At 46.1% G+C, this 6,882-nt stretch overlaps 1 pseudogene; it reads left to right on the plus strand.

The window, feature by feature from the left end:
* The window catches only part of LOC116529096, a 1,517-nt pseudogene extending 825 nt beyond the window's left edge, over positions 1-692 (plus strand).
* Positions 693-6,882: the final 6,190 nt, after the last annotated feature.

Here is a 6,882-nt window from a genome sequence, read left to right on the forward strand (position 1 = left end):
AGTGGCTCACGCCTGTAATCCCAGCACTTTGGGAGGCCGAGGCGGGTCGATCACGAGGTCAAGAGATCGAGACCATCCTGGTCAACATGGTGAAACCCTGTCTCTATTAAAAAATACAAAACATTAGCTGGGCATGGTGGCGCGTGCCTGTAATCCCAGCTACTCAGGAGGTTGAGGCAGGAGAATTGCCTGAACCCAGGAGGCGGAGGTTGCGGTGAGCCAAGATCGCGCCATTGCACTCCAGCCTGGGTAACAAGAGTGAAACTCCGTCTCAAAAAAAAATAAAAATAAAATAAAAAAGAAGTTCAAGGATCCCAATGCATCCAAGAGGACTCCTTCAGCCTTTTGGTCATTCTGTTCTTGAGTATTGCCCAAAAATCAAAGGAGAGCACCCAGGTCTATTCACTGGTGTTGTTGCAAAGAAACTGGGAAAGATGTGGAATAACACTGCTGCAGATGACAAGTAGCCATATGAAAAGAAGGCTGAGAAGCTGAAGGAAAACTAGGAAGTGGCTATTGCTGCATATCGAGCTAAAGGAAAGCCTGATAAAGCAAAACAGGGAGTCATCAAGGCTGAAAAAAGTAAGAGAAAGAAGGAAGGGGAGAGAGATGAGGAAGATGATGAGGAGGAGGAAGATGAAGATAATAAATTGATTCCATCACAGTTTTTTTCTTGTCTAAAAAGCATTTAACACTTCTGTATACAAATTACTACTTTTATTATTATTATTATTATTATTATTTTTTACAAATTACTACTTTTTTTTTTTTTTTTTTTGGGAAGGGAGTTTCACTCATGTTACCCAGGCTGGAGTGCAATGGCGAAATCTCAGCTCACCACAATCTCCGCCTTCTGGGTTCAGGCAAGTCTCCTGCCTCAGCCTCCTGAGTAGCTGGGACTACAGACACGCATCACCATGCCCAGCTAATTTTTTGTAGTTTTAGTAGAGACGGGGTTTCACCATGTTGACCAGGATGGTCTCGATCTGTTGACCTCGTGATCGACCCGCCTCCGCCTCCCAAAGTGCTGGGATTACAGGCTTGAGCCACCGCGCCCGGCCACAAATTACTACTTTTAAAGAAAAACACTGAGGGCAGGTGCAGTGGCTCACGCCTATAATCCCAGCACTTCGGGAGGCCGCGGCAGGCAGATCACCTGAGGTCAAGAGTTCAAGACCAGACTGGCCAACATGGCAAAACCCCATCTCTACAAAAATACAAAAATTAGCCAGGCATGGTGGTATGTGCCTGTAACCCCAGCTACTTGGGAGACATGAGAATTGCTTGAACCCAGGAGTTGAAGGTTGTAATGAGTCGAGATCATGCCATTGCACTCCAGCCTGGGGAACAGAGTGAGACTCTGTCTCAAAAAAAGAAAAAAAGAAAAAAAATTGAAATGTAGGGCTGTGTAGGATTTGTTTTTAAACTACATCGTGTCTTTTTTGTATAGTTAACACACTACTAAATGTGTCTAGATAGCCCTGTCCTGGTGGTATTATCTTTTAATTTTTTTAGACACAGGATCTTGCTCTGTTTCCCAGGCTGGAGTGCAGTGGCATGATCATAGCTCACTGCAGCCTGGAATTATTGGGCTCAAGCAGTCCTCTTATCTCAGCCTTATGAGTAGCTGGGACTACAGACGGGTGCCACCATGCCTGGCTAATTAAAAAAAAAATTGTTGTTTAGACAGGGCGTCACTATGTTGCCCAGACTTGTCTTCAATTCCTGGGCTCAAGCAATCCTCCTGCCTTGGCCTCCCAAAGTGCTAGGACTATACTACAGTTTTTTAATTAGAAAAAAAATACAAGTAGGCAATTAAAGACAGGTATGATCATTCCACACTGCTATCAGAAACTCAGGCTTCTTTTTAACTTTCTGTTCCCAAACCCCTAGCATGGAGCTTTTACTTTTATTCTTTTTTTCCCCGGTTTTTTTGAAACAGAGTCTCACTCTGTCACCAGGCTGGAGTGCAGTGGCATGATCTCAGCTCACTGCAACCTCTGACCCCCGATGCAAGCAATTCTCCTGCCTCAATCTCCAGAGTAGCTGGGATTACAGGCATGTGCCACCACGCCTGGCCTTTTTTTTTTTTTTTTTTGAGATGGAGTCTTACTCTGTCTCCCAGGCTGGAGTACAGTGGCACAATCTCGGCTCACTGCAACCTCTGCCCCCTGGGTTCAAGTTATTCTCCTGCCTTGGCCTCCCTAGTAGCCGGGACTATAGGCGCCTACCACCACGCCCAGCTAATTTTTGTATTTTCAGTAGAGACAGGGTTTCACCATATTGGCCAGGCTGGTCTTAAGATTCTTGACATTGTGATCCACTCGCCTCAGCCTCCCAAAGTGCTGGGATTACAGTCCTGAGTCACTGTGCCTGGCCTTTTTTTTTTTTTTTTAAAGAGTCAGAGTGGGCTGGGAGTGCTGACTCATGCCTATAGTTGCAGCTTTTTTATGGTGTTAAGGCAGTAGGATCACTTGAGCCCAGGAGGTTAAGACCAGCCTGGGCAACATGGTAAGACTCCACCTCTACAAAAAATTAAAAAATAGTTATGTGTGGTGGTGTGTACCTGTAGTCCCAGGAACTTGGGAGGCTGAGGTGGGAGGATTGCTTGAGCCTGAGAGGTTGAGGCTGCAGTGAATTCTGATCGTGCCACTGCAGTCCAGCCTGAGCAACAGAGTGATAGCCTATCTCCAAAAACAACAAAACAAACAAACAAACAAAAAAGAAATGGAGTCTTGTTCTATTGCACAGGCTGGAGTGCAGTGGCTGATGATGGATCACTGCAGCCTCAAACTCCCGGCTCAAGTGAATTCTCCCACCTAAGCCTCCTGAGTAGCTGGGATTCCAGGAGTGTGCCACCATGCCAGGCTTGAACTTGTTTCTGGGTTTACATTGACTTCCACTCATTATTTTGTTTTTCATTTTTACAAATCTGACATTTAATTATATATTTGCAATGAGATATCCACCTTAAATTCAAATATGAGCCGGGCGCGGTGGCTCACGCCTGTAATCCCAGCACTTTGGGAGGCCGAGGCGGGTGGATCACGAGGTCAAGAGATCGAGACCATCCTGGTCAACACGGTGAAACCCCGTCTCTACTAAAAATACAAAAAATTAGCTGGGCATGGTGGCGCATGCCTGTAATCCCAGCTACTCAGGAGGCTGAGGCAGGAGAATTGCCTGAACCCAGGAGGCGGAGGTTGCGGTGAGCCGAGATCGCGCCATTGCACTCCAGCCTGGGTAACAAGAGCGAAACTCCTTCCCCCAAAAAAAAAAAAAAAAAAAAAAAAAAAAATTCAAATATGATTTGACAATTGTTCTTCTGTTGCTGTCCTGTTTTATACTATGCTACTTTTTATTATTAAATAAAGCATCCATTTAGGATATTGAACTCTATGGATTTTAGGCTCAGGTTTTCATCTTCCTAAAAGATGAAACTAGAAACATAAAATATTGATTTTTCTTCTTTTCCTCCATCTTCTTTCCTCTCCAGTTTTAGGAGATCAAAAATGAATGCACAGGGCTGGGCACAGTGGCTCACGCCTATAATCCTAGCACTTTGGGAGGCCGAGGCGGATGGATCACGAGGTCAAGAGATCGAGACCATCTTGGTCAACATGGTGAAACCCCGTCTCTACTAAGAATACAAAAATTAGCTGGGCATGGTGGCGCACGCCTGTAGTCCCAGCTACTCAGGAGGCTGAAGCAGAATTGCTTGAATCCAGGAGGCAGAGATTGTGGTGAGCTCAGATCGTGCCATTGCACCCCAGCCGGGGAAAAAAGACCAAACCCCCATCTCAAAAAAAAAAAAAAAAAAAAAAGATGAATGCACAGATACAGTCCAGACCACAGCAGTAAAGGGAATGTGTCCAAACTGGATTAACAATGAAGCAGACTTGGACCATTAAAGTTGATTTTTACCTCTAGCTACCTGACGCTTCAGCAACTAATTAATTCTCAGATTCTTTTTTTTTTTTTTTTTGAGATGGAGTTTTCGCTCTTGTTACCCAGGCTGGAGTGCAATGGCGCAATCTCGGCTCAGCGCAATCTCCGCCTCCTGGGTTCAGGCAATTCTCCTGCCTCAGCCTCCTGAGTAGCTGGGATTACAGACACGCGCCACCATGCCCAGCTAATTTTTTGTATTTTTAGTAGAGCTGGCGTTTCACCATGTTGACCAGGATGGTCTCGATCTCTTGACCTCGTGATCGACCCGCCTCGGCCTCCCAAAGTGCTGGGATTACAGGCGTGAGCCACTGCGCCCGGCTCAGATTCTTTTTTCTAGAACCAGGTTTCCATAAATAGAAGCATTTTTTGGTTATTTCTCAATCTCAGCAGTACTGGCATTTTAGATTTGATAATTCTTTGTTATGGAGGGGCTGTTCTATGTGTAATGGGATGTTTAGCAGTATCCTGGCCTCTTCCCTCTAGATGCCAGTAGCACCCCACACACCGTATCAACTGTCTCTCCACATTGAGAACCACCGAGTTAGAGAAGGTCAAATAAATGACTAGAGGACTCCTAGCCTATCTAACCTTCTGACCCATTTGTCCTGTTTGTCCTGGCTAGCAGGGTCAGCTCTGCCTAAAAGCAGAAAATCTTTTACTTCTTTCATGTATTCATACTGTACTTCTAGCTATCCATCCTGGCCAAACCTTCCAGAAATTAGGAAGCTTGCTTGCCAAAAGCACTGCAATTAGGAGAGTGATGATGTTGGAACTAGAAAGACTCATACTCACTGTAATCTGTCTTCATTTTGCTCTTGAGGACCACTCTGCCCAAAATTTGTCATATTGACAAATGACCAAAGGCTCAATCTGTCATATTGACAAATCAGAAACTACATACATAAAAAAGGAGAGCCGGGCACGGTGGCTCAAGCCTGTAATCCCAGCACTTCACTTTGGGAGGCCGAGGCGGGCAGATCACGAGGTCAAGAGATCGAGACCATCCTGGCCAACATCATGAAACCCCGTCTCTACTAAAAATACAAAAATTAGCTGGGCGTGGTTGTGTGCGCCGGTAGTCCCAGCTACTCGGGAGGCCGAGGCAGGAGAATTGCTTGAACCTGGGAGGCGAAGATTGCAGTGAGCCGAGATTGTGCCACTGCACTCCAGCCTAGCGCCTGGCGACAGAGTGAGACTCTGTCTCAAAAAAAAAAAAAAAAAAAATGGAGAGCTTAGGCTGGGCGCCGTGGCTCATGCCTGTAATTCCAACAATTTGGGAGGCCACGGCAGGCACATCACCTGAGGTCAAGAGTTCAAGACCAGTCTGACCAACATGGAGAAAGCCCCATCTCTACTAAAAATACAAAATTAGCCAGGTGTTGTTGTGGGCTCCTGTAATCCCAGCTACTTGGGAGGCTGAGGCAGGAGAATCGCTTGAACCTGGGAGGTTGAGGTTGTGGTGAGCTGAGATTCTACCACCGCACTGCAGCCTGGGCAACAAGTGCAAAACTCCATCTCAAAAAAAAAAAAAAAAAGAAAGAAAGAAAAAGAAGAGCTTTACCTCTAGGCAAGACTGCTTTACCTCTGATTCATTCCTAACCCCAACCACAGCCCTCACCACAAGATGGAATCCTATCTTTCCTGAGGTCTTAGTGATGTTCCTTTGGCCCACCGTAGGCCATAATTCTGCAATGAGAGACATCTCTAATTCTCTCCTTCCACCTTCCTCCAGAGAAATGTCAGGCCTAGCAGGTGGATCCTAGTTTGAGATCTCTATGACCAGAGTGAGTTCTGAGGCAGAACCATTCCTTACAGTTGAAAAGTCTGAGCATCTGACAAAAGTTGGGGCATCTGCCCCTAGCCTGCTCATCAGGGATGGTTTGCTGAGCCAGGAGAAAGCTTGGCCCTTTCTAATTATAAAATAAAACAAAATTAGCTGGGCATGGTGGCGCTTGCTTGTATTCCCAGCTACTTGGGAGGCTGACGCAGGAGAATAGCTTGAACCAGGGACTTTTGGAAGTTGCAGTAAGCCGAGATCACATCACTGCACTCCACCCTGGCAACAGAGCAAGACTCCGTCTCAAAAAATAATAATAATAAAATAATAGGCCAGGTGTGGTGGCTCATGCCTATAATCCCAGCACTTTGGGAGGCTGGGATGGGCGGATCACAAGGTCAGGAGTTCAAGACCAGCCTGACCAACATGGTGAAATCCTATCACTGCTAAAAATACAAAAATTAACCGGGCATGGCGGTGCGTGCCTGTAATCCCAGCTACCCAGGAGGCTGAGGCAGGAGAATCACTTGAACCCGGGAGGTGGAGCTGAGATTGCACCACTGCATCCCAGCCTGGGCAACAGAGCAAGACTCCATCTCAAAAAAAAAAAAAAGTAAAATAAAACAGAATTTAAAACGCTGTATATGTTTCAAACCAGAAGACTTATCTCTCCTAACTCTTCTTCTTTAACTTAAAACATCCCCATTTCCCCAGCTGTTCCTTAATGTGACCTGCTTTCCAAACCCCTGCTGATATCTCCCTATAGCATTTAGCTTAGTATCAAGTTCAGCCTCCTTCCTTAGCTTGACACATGAGGCTCTCTACCTTCTGACCTGTCTCTCCTCCCTGATATACACCTCCTGCTGCTCTAGCCATAAAGCACTATGTGCAATACCCTGAGTGTATGTTGCATATCTCAGTGCTCTCCCCAATTCTCTCCACTGACTCTGCCTAATTCCTGCTTTAAAAAATTGGGCTTAGCCGGGCGCGGTGGCTCAAGCCTGTAATCCCAGCACTTTGGGAGGCCGAGGCGGGTGGATCACGAGGTCAAGAGATCGAGACCATCCTGGTCAATATGGTGAAACCCCGTCTCTACTAAAAATACAAAAAAAATTGGCTGGGCATGGTGGCGCGTGCCTGTAATCCCAGCTACCCAG

The sequence above is a fragment of the Sapajus apella genome, unplaced genomic scaffold (assembly GCF_009761245.1).
Source record: "Sapajus apella isolate SASKATOON/1434 unplaced genomic scaffold, GSC_monkey_1.0 scaffold62, whole genome shotgun sequence".
In the NCBI taxonomy this organism is placed as follows: Eukaryota; Metazoa; Chordata; class Mammalia; order Primates; family Cebidae; genus Sapajus; species Sapajus apella.